The sequence below is a fragment of the Pipra filicauda genome, unplaced genomic scaffold (assembly GCF_003945595.2).
Source record: "Pipra filicauda isolate LSUMZ 115617 unplaced genomic scaffold, ASM394559v2 scaffold441_size551697_pilon, whole genome shotgun sequence".
In the NCBI taxonomy this organism is placed as follows: Eukaryota; Metazoa; Chordata; class Aves; order Passeriformes; family Pipridae; genus Pipra; species Pipra filicauda.
The window spans coordinates 178475-193171 of NW_024104578.1; the positions used below are offsets into that span (position 1 = coordinate 178475).

Sequence of the window (14697 nt, forward strand, 5' to 3'; positions counted from 1 at the left end):
TGTGATTCCATTCTGTGATTCTATACAAATGTCAATATTATGTTTTCACTAGTTTGTTGGTTTTGGGGTTTTCCCTAGAAAATACACTACTGGTATGATTTGATTTAAAAATTGCAAGCATAAGTAGTCTTTCACAATTACTTATTTACTCACCCATATATTCACCAGGCATTCACTGAAGCAGCATGAAGTGATTATTTCATACACTATCCAAGAAGCAAATGTGCAATGGTGCCTGCACATTACAGGAAAAACATGCAAGTTATACTGTGTCTGGGCAGAAATTACATATATTAAAGTTTTAAAAGGATTCAATCACAAGTCTAAAATGTACATGGATTCTGCCTTCTCTTACTGACAGGGAATTCAATGTATTCATATGGAGTTTCCACCTTTCTGAAGGAGGTAGAGTCAAACTGATTGTATTCAGTCTAATGGAACACATCTTTGTGATTAAAGAGTCAAAACACAGGAGATCCTGTCTGGGTTCAATTTAAACACTTAATCCTGTTCTGCGTGTGACAGTATTGAGCTGGGAAAAAAAGAAATTTTCACCTCTAAAAATATACACTTAAGAGTATTTGGTGAATTATATACAACTCTATTCCACCTGCCAGCTATAAAAATATCCAGTAGACAGGGTTCAGGGCTTATTTTAATTTTTTGTCCACGCTTACTGTTCTGCTGATTTAATTTATTGTTACAGACAGTCATTAATGCTGCTACAGTAGAGGCATACAGGGTGAGCAATTTTATGGCCTAGTCATTAGCTGACTTGAATCTGTTCAGTTCTCCGAAAGAAAAGGTGACAAATTGAATACCCAGTGAATTCTGTTTATTTTCTGTGACTTAACCTGATTTCCACTTCTTAATTTATACTTTATTTTAATTGAGTGCAGTTCTAAAATTCAGTATACTTTGAAAACATAGCATGGATAGTGGTTTTGTTGATTAATAGTGCCTTTTAAATGGGCTTTCTTTTTCCATTATAGCAGGAGAGGTAGATCTGTATTAACAAAATAGGCCATAGCAAGTTCTTACCATTCTACCACTGCTGTCTACAGTGAATACATTTGAATACAAATTACCCAGTTATTATGCAGAATACATAACATATTTTAGTAAGTTGGCCAGATTCGGGTTTACTTAAAAAACAGAAAAAGTTTTTGCTAACAGGATGAGGTTTATGTAATGGCAAGGAATTGGCAAGGCAGTATTCACATTCATCCAAAATCTGGGGGAGAAGAGACTCTTCTACTGCATCTGGCCATTACTGCCCCTGCTGCCCCTCAGGTCAAGGAACAAGCAGGGGGATGGACCCAGACACGCAGACTGGGGGCCTGTCCTCCCTCCCTCCCTCCCTGTACAAGGTCTCACAGGCAGAGGAGCACAGTTGCCAGATCCCTGCACAGACATGAAGGCAGAGGCCACCAGCTGCTTTTTTACCATGCAACTCATCTCTCCTTACCGAGTGACACCTAATCCTAGCCTATATCAGTGCCTTAACTCTGCTTGTGTCATGCTGTACCACCTTGGATCTTTTCACATTTCAGTTTCTCTTCCCCTGCAACTCCACAGTCAGTCTTTTCATAGGTAGTTTAATTTTTCTTCTGAAACCACTTAAGTCTTTTTGAGTAGCTGCCTGTTCTTGGATAGTACTGTCCCACAGAGGAAGATGCTTCTGATGCAAGCAGATCTCAGACTATTAATTTTTCCACCCCCAACTCTGGTCATCTTCAGTTTTCAAGGTATCAGCCTGAGACACAGACTTGGGAAGGGACACTTTCCAAGCACCACCAGCTGGATGTAAGTTGGATTCACTGACCTTTCATGTGTCTCTTAATCATACAGCAGTGGTTGACCAGGCTGCCTTTAATTAAGTTGCAGAGTTATTGCGCTATCACAAAGATGAGATTCTAGCCCACCTACAAAATCCAGCATAGCATTTTTTGCTTCACAGAAAGAAAAGAAAGTATGGTGCACTACACAGGAGAAATGTCAGATGATCTCCGTTACATTGGGCTAAAATATTTTAACTCAGTGTGAATAACACAAGTGAGTAAGAGCATTTGTAACACAACTCTTTGGCATTTTGCATTGCAAGTAATGTCTTTTATACAAGAAAGAAAAATATTGCTTCTACTAGAAATTCAGTGTTAACTGATCTTCAACCATGTCTTTTTTTAAGAAGCTGCCAACCTCATGCTTACAAGCTAAGCATATGCTGAAGTCATGAAAAAGGGGATATAATCACAGCAAATACACCTCTTGGGTGGTGCATACTATAAAGAAATTGATGGAAAACTACTCAAGTGTCAGAGATTTTGAGTGAAAGCCAAATTTCCTTATTCCAGGTCTGAAGCATTTATGTGTATATTGAAGTCTTGCTACCAACAAGTCTATTGGCATTCTGCTCAGACACAAGGCCCTGCCAGCCACACGGGACCTTCCCTTCCTGCAGCAGAACTGAACAAGGTCATCTGAAATCAGCCTCTGGAAATCATTTGTTTGTTTGTTTTCAGCTGTTAAGGAGCACTTCCATCAAGAGCTAGGATCAATAAGGTGAGAAAGAGGGAAGCTTATGCAATGCCAACTGTAAGGAGAGAGTCACTGTGAGTTTTCAGAGCAAAAGTTGAAATTCAGAGCATTAAAATGTAAGCTTCTTGTAAGAAAAAAACAGTTCAGTATTCTAACTTTCAAATAAGGGTTTATCAGTTTATCAGTTCAAAGTTTCAGAAGGGTATTTCCGCCTGATTTATTTCACTTGTTTATTTCAGTCTGTCTTTGGACAACCCATTATATGGTCATCTTTGTAGAATGAAACACAATGTCAAACTGAATCTACTAAAATTATACACTCCCCAAAGTACTCTGTTAAAAATTACAGTGCAATCATGCATAGAGGGAGCTCTAGGAAAAATATTTACTCCTCTGGTGATGCCTTCTCAGTGAGCAAAATGTGAATGGTGAGGCGTGTCCTGCAGTAAACAGATTTGTGTTTTGAAAGTCCAAAGTGCACAGGTAGCTTTAAAATCAGAGAGAGCTGACAGATTTCTTAAAGGTCAGAATCCTCTTTGGCATCACCACTGCCTGGAATTTACGCATCTCCAATAGGAAGGAAGTCAAGGAAAAGGGAACAGCCATACTACTGTTCTTCATAAACCTGTATGCATAAAATATAAAACTGCCTTTCTATGCAGATTCAATGACTTTCTATTGTGTTTGTGTAACCCATTCCCCTGTGATATTTCAGAGTTATTTTCATCTCATGTCCAAATTACTGCTTTTATTCCCTATGAGGGCATGTTGCAGATGACACTGTTAGAGCATTGCCACAGAAACCTTTGTTGGAGCTTGCACCTTGTCCTGCAAACCTGTATTTAAGCTTACCTTGTCGTAGCAGTGTATCCACATTATCAGGCAGTTCAGCACCAATAGCTTAGTTTTGCAGTCCCAGCTTTGCAGTTTTACCTGAACTCTCTATTGACTTTAATATATCTGGCTAGATCTGCATTGTATTTTAAAACTACCCTTGACACTGGGCTTCCAGGCAGATTTACTTGCTGTCTGTGCTGCATACCTGAGGTGTTAGGTTTGCTTCCAATATCACCTGCCATGTCGTACCTTTATATACAATGGTACCTTGAAATAAAAAGCACATTACTGGGATGGATCTCTGATCATCCTCTGATTTTGGAGCTTGATAGGTGTTTTAAAGCTCCTCTGTTAATAATTCAATACTGTGTCATTCAGGCCGTATTTTAGTATCCTAAATTCCTGTCACATATAACAGCACTTACAATAGGATAATAAAATGTGACAGTGGTAAATCAACAATAAAATGTTGATTGGCCAGAGATCTAGGGATTTGTCAGGCAAGTCTAGGTTCCCCAAGTAGTCAGGTTTTTCACACTTTGAACAGATTTTCTCCCGCACATGAGGTGTTTATTCATGAGTGAGTGGCTGCCAGGTCAGATTCCTTCCCAGTTTTGTTTCCATCTCTACTGTTTTCATCATGCTTTGGCATTCTGTTTCTGTCCCCAACTATGGTGGCTTTTGCTATTGTGAACAACAGCTGTAATAAATGTATACATATGTGACTCTCCATCAGTACACTGTGGTAGCCTTTTCCACAGTGGAAGATATACATTGTACTCAGGGACATTTGGTAGAATGAGACTCTTCTTCCACAAATAGGAGTAGTTCAATTTATTGAATTCTATTGTCTTTTTAAGTGATGTGCACGGAATCACAAATGCTGTTCATTTTCCCAAACTATCACTGTTTTATTATATTAACACCTAACTGTAAACTGTATGACTTTTTTGTAATAACTGAAACAGTAGTTTACATATACTGATAAAAAAAGGAAAGCACTTGATGCATTTTAATAGTCAGAACAATGAAACTATTCTTCAGCCATCAAAGATGAGTTGAAATTTTCTCTATTGTCTCACTCTGAGAACAGAACCAAGCTTGCAATAACTGTCCTTTTTCTCTCTAGTTTTACATACTTCTTAGTCAGCTCCTTGAGGACATTAAATTCAACCAAATGGCATTTAAACTAAAAAAAGCCTCAAGGTAAAGTAACTAATGGTATATTTCCTAATACACCTGTCTTTATGGGCTGCAAAGCCTTCTGAGCTGCTTGTTTTGGAATTCTAGAAATAACTGAGTGTATGTGAAGGGTTTGCTGTGTAAAAGCAGGATATTCCACCAGGAAAATACTGCTCAGGCACTGGGGATGGCAGCAAGCTGGTCGGAGGCAACACATTGACCATCAGGGACACAGTGCTGCAGCAGACCAGAAAAGCAGAGCAGTTCAGGGACAGCCCAGTCTCTAACAATGAGGCAGATCCAAGGCCAAGCCAAGAAAGCCAGGACAGCAGGTCAGGGTTAGAATCAAAGAATTGTAGAATGGCTTGTGTTGGAAAGGACCTTAAAGATCATCTATCTCCAGCCCCCCTGCCCTGGACATAGACACCTTTCACTAGACCAGATTGCTCAAAGCCCCATCCAACCTGGCCTTGAACACTGCCAAGGATGGGGCATCCACAGCTTCTCTGGCAACCTGCTCCAGTGCCTCACCACCCTCACAGTAAAGAATTTGTTCTATATCTAATGATATCTAATATCAAAGCTAATCCTACTCTCTTTTCAGTTTAAAGCTATCACCCCTTGTCCTGCCACTACATGCCCTTGTAAAAAATCCTTCTCCAGACTTCTTGTAGCCCCCCTTGAGGTACTGGAAGGCCACGGTTAGGTCACCCTGAGACTCTCCCTGCTCCAGGCTGAACAATCAGAATTCTCTCAGCTTTTTCTCATGGGAAAGGTGCTCCATCTCTCTAATCATCTTTGATAACCCTCTGTTGGGAAACACACAGATGAGTGGAAGCAATTTCAAGCCTGGAGACAAATCTACAATCCTGAATAAGACACCATTACACAGAAATGGACATTTATTTACTGGATGTGACCTTACACCGGACTGGACAGTTTCCCTTGTTATCCCCAGTTTTCCCCAGTTCACTGTTATACTGTTATATGGTTGTGTATACCCCCAGTTGTTGTTTTAAAATTCTGCCCTCCATATTGTCTCCTTCTTCCCCTCACAGTTTTCCCGCCTAAACCCTGTTTTCCCGCTCCTCTGCCTGCCATTGGCTGATGTTTGGTGCAGTGCAGAGGCAGCTACCATTGGTCCATTTCCCCGGTTACACCCAAACTCGTCCCTTTCTTACCCAGTTGCCCTATCACATGTGTCCCTGAGCTGCCAATCCTAGACTCCTCCCCTCTCCTGGTTCCGCCTCCCTATCCTACCCTATTTAAGTCTCATGCTCCCCCAATAAAATTGGCATTGCTTCACTGACCTCTACTGTGTCAAGACCTCTTTTTGCAGTGCCCGGTCCCATTCCTTTTCCCCGTGGGCCGTGGTAACCCTCCTCTGGACTTGCTCCAGCAAGTTAATGTCCTTCCTATGCTGAGGGCCCCAGCATAGAGCTGGGTGCAGTGTTCCAGGTGGGGTCTCACCAGAGAAGAGGAGGAGGGCAGAATCACTCCCCTCACCCTGATGGCCACCTTCATTTTCTAGTTAACATACCTGTAGAAGCCCTTCCTGTTACTCTTTCATCCCTTGCCTGGTTTAGTTTGAGCTTTACCTTGGTATTCCTCACCTTCCCCACCCCATCCTACACAACCAAACATTATGCCAATACTCTTTCCAGGTTACCTGTCCTTATTCCTACTCCCTGTGCATTTGCTTTTTTCCTTTTAGTTTGACCAGCAGCTCCTGACTCAGCCGTGCCGGTCTCTTGCCTTCCTTGCCCAGTTTCTTACTTGGAATCATCAAGTCAGGGCTCAGTGATACCTGTAACATCACTCAAAGGCCTGAGGTTAGAAGCAGAAGCAGCACCCTGGCAAAGGCAGGAAGGGAGGGCCTTGAAAGGCAGCTTGCCTCTCTTCCCCTGCAGTTGGGTGCCAGACCCCCATGGAAGCAGCTTGAAGAGCCTGTTGGTGCACACAGAGTTTTGACAGGAGGTCTGTAACTGTGTAGCATGAAGCACGAAGCCTAGTTTTGGCAGATACATCATCAGGTGAACAAATTAGCCTTTAAAAATATGAACAGATTCCTGTCCTGGTTTCACCCCATCTGGCAACCAAGCACCACACGGCCACTCAGTCTCTCCCCCACCAGCGGGACCAGGGGGAGAATCACAAGGGGAAAAGCCAGAAAACTCAGGGCTTGAGATGAAGACAGTTTAATAGGGAAAGCAAAAGTTGCACACAAGCAAAGGAAACCAAGGAATTAATTCACTGCTTCCCATGGGCAGGCAGGTGTTCAGCCATCGCCAGGAGAGCAGGGCCCCATTACATGTAATGGTGACTTGGGAAGACAAACACCATCACTCCAAACACCCCTCTCTTCCTCCTTCTTCCCCCCACTTTTTATACTGAGCATGTCATATGGTCTGGAATATCCCTTTGGTCAGTTTGGGTCACCTGTCCCGGCTCTGTCTCCTCCCAGCCTCCCATACACCCCCAATTTCCTCCCCAGCTTGGCAGTATGAAAAGCAGAAAAGGCCTTGGCTCAGTGTAAGCCCTGCTCAGCAATAACAAAAACATCTCTGTATTATCATTTCAACCCTGTGTTCAGCACAAATCTAAAACACAGCCCCATATTAGGCACTGTGGAGGCAATTAATTCTACCCCACCCAAAACCCAGCACAATTACTTAGAGCTAAACTCCACAGTGTTAATTTAAATGCAATCAAATTCTTACCCTCTCTGCTCCTTTCTCAGAGTGAATAGCTACCCAAATAAACAAGGTGCTTCTATTACATTTTGCCTACACATTTTCTCTTGATATGCTTTCCTCTTTGTCAGGCTCTGACCTATGCTGGAAAGTGCAGTTCCACTCTTATGAGGTATATCAGCCAACTGTAAGACAGAGGAAAATGTTAGAGATTTTTAAAGAAATATCTTCTGCCTGCTCTTTTACTGTCGGCATTTATCTCCATTCTGTCTATTTTTAAATCAGTCACCCCACTCCTCAGTGTCCCAGTTCTAAATATTTTATTTTGAGGATGTAATTTACTAACTCAAGAGCTCTTTCAAAAGCTTTTGAGCTTGATTACTATCATTTGGAACATCTGCCTGACAAACTTCTGCATTAGCAGAATGTGGGTTTCATTTCTCAGGGGATTCATGGGTTTATTTCCAGGAAACCTTAATCCATGAGTGATTTTGCATAAAATAATTATCCTTTGCCTTGGATAGGTAAAAAGGTAACTTTTTTTTTCTTTCATTTTTTTTAATGGATTAATGGAACATAGAAGAAAGAAGAGGTCCAGAGTACAGCTAGTTATTTTTAGCTAGCTTCTACTGTCAGAATCTTGAAGACATCAGAATGAATAGCCTTATCATCTCTCCAGGTCTGCCGCCACCTGTGGAATTAATAGATTATATTCATACCAGCAAAGCTGAGTAGCAGTTGACCTGTTTTGCAAACAGATTCATAGATGTGTCTGAGACCTTTAGTAGTTACAAAACTGTTTCTGGAGTCTGGCTTTATTGCTGCAACATCCAAGTAAAAGCAATAGATGACAGAAAGTGAAGAAAAAAGAAGTGCTTTTTCTTTTGCTTAAAGATCTTTGTCTTTGGGGGGATTTCTAGTAATAGGGTTTCTGTTACTGTTTGTTCCATGATGGACTGTAAAATAAGTATTTGTTGAAAGTTAGGGCTAAAAAAGTCATGAATTTGGACGGGATCTTATTAACAAAGAGCAATGCAATGGAATATGCAGGGATAATATCATCCCCCGTGTGTGTTTCAGTGGGTTCAACTGAACAGCATTCTGAGTGTCACTAAGAGTTTCAATAGCTGAAATCCTTTCCATTTTTCTGTATAACCTTTGGGGGTTAGTTCAAATGGCTACATGTTTTATTTGGGGTTTAGAAAAAGAACGGGAAAGCAGAACTCCAGGGCCAAATGCAAGATTATGGCTTTAAGCTGTATTTGTTGCCAGGTGTGATGCCCTATCCTCTGCAAGAATTTGCAGTAAGAACCTCTGTGATGACCAGCAGCTTCCAGATGTGTTGGACTAGCGGTTGTAGTACAAATTCTAATTGTTCAAAAAATTTGTAGTAGGATTTTGAAAAGCTGCAGTTTTGGAAACTGGACATAAATTTTTCAAATAACTTCTTCTGAGTGACTCTAATCTTAATGTCACAGCAAATACCTCATTCTCTTGCATCTAAGTAGAGTTATTTTTATAACAGAAGGTTAACAAAATGAGTCATACGTTTTTGTTTTAATATTTTATTGCATGCAACAGGCCTTTTATTAAATGCAACAATGCTGTCTAGTGTATTGCTTGAGTTGATTTCACTGCACAGTTTTAGGGTCCTGCTGGCTCCTCTACTGAGAATGTGTAACAATTTTATTTTTTAAACAGATGCAGGATGGTGATGACAGAAATCAAGATACTGAGATTTGTGGGATGCAGGCAGAATGGTTTCCATTTAAATGCTGAATAGGCCTAAATATACAGGTTCTGAATGTAGTTCTGGGAATTTCCTGCAGAACATGTACACTGCAGCTAACATGAGGGTAATTGCCACACCTGACTGTGTAAATGAAAAGCTATTGGTAGTTCCCTGACAGTCCTGAAAACTTTTTTCTCTAGAAACAGGCTTTAGAGAGTCCTTTTTTGACACCAGTCTTCATATAACAAAGCAAGGCAGAGATTATCTTAACTAGGTGACATGTTGTCTAAGAAGAACTTTTTCTGAACATCACATAGAGGGGTTAAAAAAAAATACAGACTATAGGATCAACATTTTAGTTAGGGAGTGTTTAATGTTATGAGCTAACTGAACAAAGTGAGTGATCTCAAAAATATTTGACAAAAAGCCTTCTTGTATGCCACGTTTCTCTGAAGAAATTCAATTTTAATATAGCAAAAGAGGAAGCCAAAAGGTCTTTTAAAATAATCTGTGCATCGAGGCAAAACTTACTACCTCCAGCTAGTTCAGAACATGCCTGAAAAATGGCACAGGGACTCCTCATTGTAGCAGAGATATGCCAAAAACAGACTAAGACAATGGTGCGTCATACTTAATATTGTTTTGATCTGCGAATTTCCCAACAAAACCAGTTTGTTAATGGCAGATTACAGGCATTTGGGTAGATGTAAGCTTCTTTTCACAAAAAATTGGATTTTTGTGGCCAGCAAAGTGGAAATGGAGTTACAATTTCTGTAGTCCAGAAGAGGTTTTCCTGATCTTATGACAGAATATGGCTTTGTTGCCACAGTGATATATGACCAATTACAGAGCTTTCACATGTCATCAATAAGTAATTTCCTCTCTTTAATTTATGATTCTAATGAAATGCTTGGATAGAAACTGAGCTGAATATGTATGGCTACTTTTTCATGGCCATCTGTAGAATCGCAAGGTTTGCAAAAAAAAAAAATTGGTTTTATGTCATTCTAGGTGAAAGCTCAGATATCTCTGTGCTCCCAGCAAATGAGAGTTAGATGCCTACGTGCTGGCAGGAGATGGATCTAAGACATAATCCTCTTCTCACTGCTCCCTGCTAGTCAGTTTAGGCAGTTCTTGCTCTTTGAGCTGGCTTTTGTGGCTCTTACTCTCAGGCATATAACTCTCCCGCTCACATTTTTTTAAGACTCAGTCATCCAGCATTCTGTCTGTGAATTTCACTAAGCATTTGAGCTCTTGAGCTGGGCACTGAAACAGTGCCTGCAGCAACTGCATTTCCTTCAGCTACTCAGCTGCAAAATGAGCAACATTGCTCCTGAGGCATGATGGCTTCAAATGAACCAGGAACTCGGATCTCTCTTGTTTAGTATCACAGAATTGTAGAATGATTTGCACTGGAAGGGACCTTAAAGACCATCTACTTCCACTTCCCCTTCTGTTGGCACGTGCACCTTCCACTATCCCAGGCTGCTCAGAGCTCCATGCAACCTGGCCTTGAACACTTCCAGGGATAGGGCATCCACAGCTTCTCTGGGTAACCTGTTCCAGTGACTCACCACTCTCATAATAAAGCATTTCTTCCTAATATCTGATATAAATTTATCCTCCTCCAGTTTAAAGCCATTGTCCCTTGCCCTGCCACTCCATGCCCTTGTAAAAAAATCCTCTCCAACTTTCTTGTAGCCCCATTCAGATGCTGGAAGGCTTCTATAGGATCTCCTCAGAGCCTTTTCTTCTTCAAACTAAAATATATATATGTGAAGAGACACATATATATATGTGCTCAAAACAATAAAAAACATGGTAACGGTAGAAGCTTATAAGTGGAAGGGCTCTGAGTATTAGGACTTCAAAATGTGCCATACCTTTGGAGTTTTAATCCAGACTTTTCCAAAATGATAGTCTCTTAGTCTTTTAGACATTTACCACCACTTTGGGTTTTCTTGGCAACTTTATTTTTAATAATTTAGAAAAAATATCAGAACTTTGCACCAAAAAATGCAACTGATGGAGATATTTAAAAGGTGTCTTTTTCAGCCCCTCACGTGATGTTCATTTAAGTAGAACCACAATAGAATTGTCCTCTAGAAGTATTGAATTTCATTGTCATTTCAGTGAAGTGGAAGACAAACTATGGCTCCTGCATGCTGTTTTTTAGAAGCTGACAAGTAAATAAATACCTTTTATTTTGACATTTGGATGAATGACATCATTAGCTCTTCTGCACCCACTCAAGATGATAGCTGGTAGTTTTCCTTGACAAAAAAGTTAAATGTCAGAAGACAATCTTGATGTTCGTGTCAGTTTTGCTGCCCATGACTATTTTTCTACTGAGAAGTCTTTTAGTTCAAATGTAACTAGAGCAAGATCTGAGAGTAGCATCCTATGCCTACATACCTTTAGGACAAGAAGCTGTTAGAATGAGCTAATGCTTAGGCATCCCTCCCCAGAGATCTATCTTCAAGTTCATGCTTTTCCATAATAATAAAAACAAATCCTCATACATGGGGAATATATTCCAGCACAAACTAATTCCTCTTCACAGTTTGCTCATGACCTATGACTGGTATGGCACACGTGTTTCTGCCTAAGCTGCAAAGGTGAAAAAAACAAGTCTGATAGCAAAAATTAAAACAAAACAAAACAAAACCAGGAGTAGTAGTGATTGAGTCTCTTACTGTTAAACTGCAGTCCACTCAGTGGAGATAATTATTAGCATATAATAGAAGGTACATGTGTTAAATATGTTGTTAGAAAAGTGTCGTGAGCTGCCTAGTAGAAATTAGTTATTAAAAAAAAAAAAGGTTTGGAAATACCTGGGTACTGCACAAGTATTTAATGATCTCATAGTTAGCTATATTTTAGTAAATTCTGTTGGTGTTCAATTTTTATTTTTTTTTTAAATTACTGTAACTATGTTCTGCATTTGGAGAAAAAAGTAATTTGCCAGATTTTTGAAGGCAGCTACCTGGTAATGCCTGCATGCTTAACTTCTTTGCTTTCACTGACACCATGATCTTAACAAGTCCAATGTTGTTTTAAATCCCCTTGAGCAAATTTTCACATATCAAGTATAAAACTTAAGTCACTACTAATTATTGGGTTCAACAGAGTTCCAACGTGACATGACTAGTTTCAGCATTAGCAACTTCCTAACTTACTGTTATGAATTTAAAAAAAAAATTGGGGATGCAAGTATATTCTTTTATTAGCATGGAGAAAAGAATGAACAGGAAAGGCAGAAAACATAGAAAATTGAATGGAAATTGTGCTAATCACTACAATGTATTTCTTCTTGAATCACAGCTAACATTTGTCGTTACTCACAAAGCCATCAGTTAGTTTCTCTGTTACCCATCATCCTGTTGCCACTTGTTTTGGCCTCATGTAGTTAAGAATGATGCACAAATACCCTGCAAAAACAGATTAGAAATTAATTCTGTCAGACAAATAACCGTACCCTGAAATGAGTTGTCTGGTTTTGGATCAAATCAGCTCTTTTAGACAGTATTTTAAAATCAAATATGTGCCCTTCCATACTATAAGCACTATAAAAGACCAACAGTTCTGTTCATCTGTACTCAGTAGGTTGAACTGAATGAGCAAGACTCTTCGTATTAGAAGTCCCATCGAGGCATTCACTCTTTTCTTGCACAATGTGCTTCAAATAATTAAATACTCATTACTCAATTTGCTATAATGTGAGGTTTAGGTTTGGGTTGGTTTTTTTATTTGGTTGGTTGGTTGGTTTTTAAGTGGACTGAGCCATTTACTTGAGTTCTAAATCCAAAACTACCACAAAAAGCATCTTACCAAACTTGGCCAGTTCCATACTAGCAACACTGTCCATACATACTTGAGAGAAACATTATTTTTGTCAACATAGCAGTATCAGTTACTTGAAGGAGCCACAGTAGTGAATGATTTTGTGCCAGTCTAAGTACTGGTTTTATTTATCAGTAAGGATTAATCCTGTGTATGGTCCAGCTGACATAATGCATAACCTCACGATGCCAGAACAGCTTCAGATGGAAATAGTTCATTGTATCCTGCTCCTTCTGCAAGGCAGCAACAAAGCCTGATTCACTGTATTGCAAAAGCAATTCCTGACTGTTTGATTTGAGCTGTGCTTATTGCAGTCTTTAGAGAAACTCAATTAAGTCTATTTTGGTAAAAGATTCTCAGACTTGTAGATTTGTTAGTGACACAGGAATTTAATTTCACTCTGATATGATCTAGTTTGCTTAGAACTAGCATTGCATGATCATATAATCCCTTTGTCTAATTGAGGGTACAATGTGTAAGGTATTATGTCCTGAATATCAGGACACAAGCAGATGATCTTCTGATGTTACCCATATGGCCAAATTAATTGCCAGATCATACTGTCAGGTATTGACAGTACTGCTAATAATACATATCACACTAAAATTACTCTTAAAATTACTACTATTCACATGCAGCTTTGTTTGGCTGTCTGCTGAATCTTTGCATGTAATGTTTTTGGCAGCAAATACTAAACAGAAAGACTTTATTTGCTTGAGATTAGTCTTGACCTAATGAATAAGTTTCATAAATGCTGGTACGTCTTATTATTTCTGCTCTAAAGATGCATATCAAATTACTAGTTGAACTGTTAGCTGGGGACAGGGGGACAGGCTGCTGAAAAATAAACCATCACTTTTTTTTTTTTAAAGAAGAACTTCTTTTTTGTCTTTCCTCCTATAGCTCTCCAGTATTTTTAGATTTTAAAAATGCAGGTAAAACTTCTCCTCCTCCCTTTAACTCCTTTTTCTCCAAAAAAAAGAAAAAAAAAAAAAGCAACAGTAAAAGATGTTTTCTGTACTTCATCTGCAGGGAATTTGTAGGTCAATTGAAATACATTCTTTACAGTGGCTGTCACAGCTATGGGAATTCTCTTGAAAAGTCCTATCTGTCCAAATTGGGTGAGGAAAACAAAATTCATGCCTGTGATCTGCTTAGGAACTTTTTGGTTTTTTTGGGGGATCCTGAAAAAGATTTATGAAAGCTAATCCAGACCATAACTGTACTGTCTGTATCAGATTAAGTGGGACAAGAGAGTGGATGTGTGTTCACCCTCTCAGAATTTTACCTTCCCTAAGTGTTAACTTCAATCTCTTCTTTTTTTTCTTTTTTGTTTTTTTTTGATAAACATTTCTTTCACCATTGACCCTCCTTAGATTAATTACCTTAATTTATTTTAATCTTCTCTCTCTTCTTTTCTTTAGTACAGGAGGTTGGCACTGCAGCTCTCCATCCACACCCCAGCCACCCCTCATCCACTTCTTTATCCCTACTGCATGAAATTAAATTTCCCAGGTAACTACTGGAGCATAATTTTGCAGCAACACTAAAGCCCTCAGACCTCAGCCATCCAGATATTGATCTGGGTGTGAGGGTAGGAAACAAACAGGTTAGTCTAAATATTTTCTCATTCTACTACACTGCTGGTTCAACAATTTACATATCCATGGGAGAGAAGGCATTTTGCTGCAACATGCTTCAGTGCTTCTACTGGCACCTAACCTACTGGCTAAAAGAAATAAAACTGCTGGATTGAACATAATATACAGTTTTCCCCTTAGGAAATACAGAGCCTATGATTCTGTAGATTTTCCATTTATTATTTTCTTGACATCATAAGCATCCATTTAATGTGGATGGGACAAAACTATT

General features: G+C 39.5%; 1 long non-coding RNA gene across 1 annotated transcript; it reads left to right on the forward strand.

The window, feature by feature from the left end:
- The first annotated feature begins 6147 nt into the window (after nt 1-6147).
- Nucleotides 6148-14426, forward strand: LOC120324161. Its single transcript, XR_005565220.1, has 3 exons — nt 6148-6534; nt 7831-7929; nt 14255-14426. It is a non-coding gene; the product is annotated as an uncharacterized LOC120324161 (long non-coding RNA).
- Nucleotides 14427-14697: the final 271 nt, after the last annotated feature.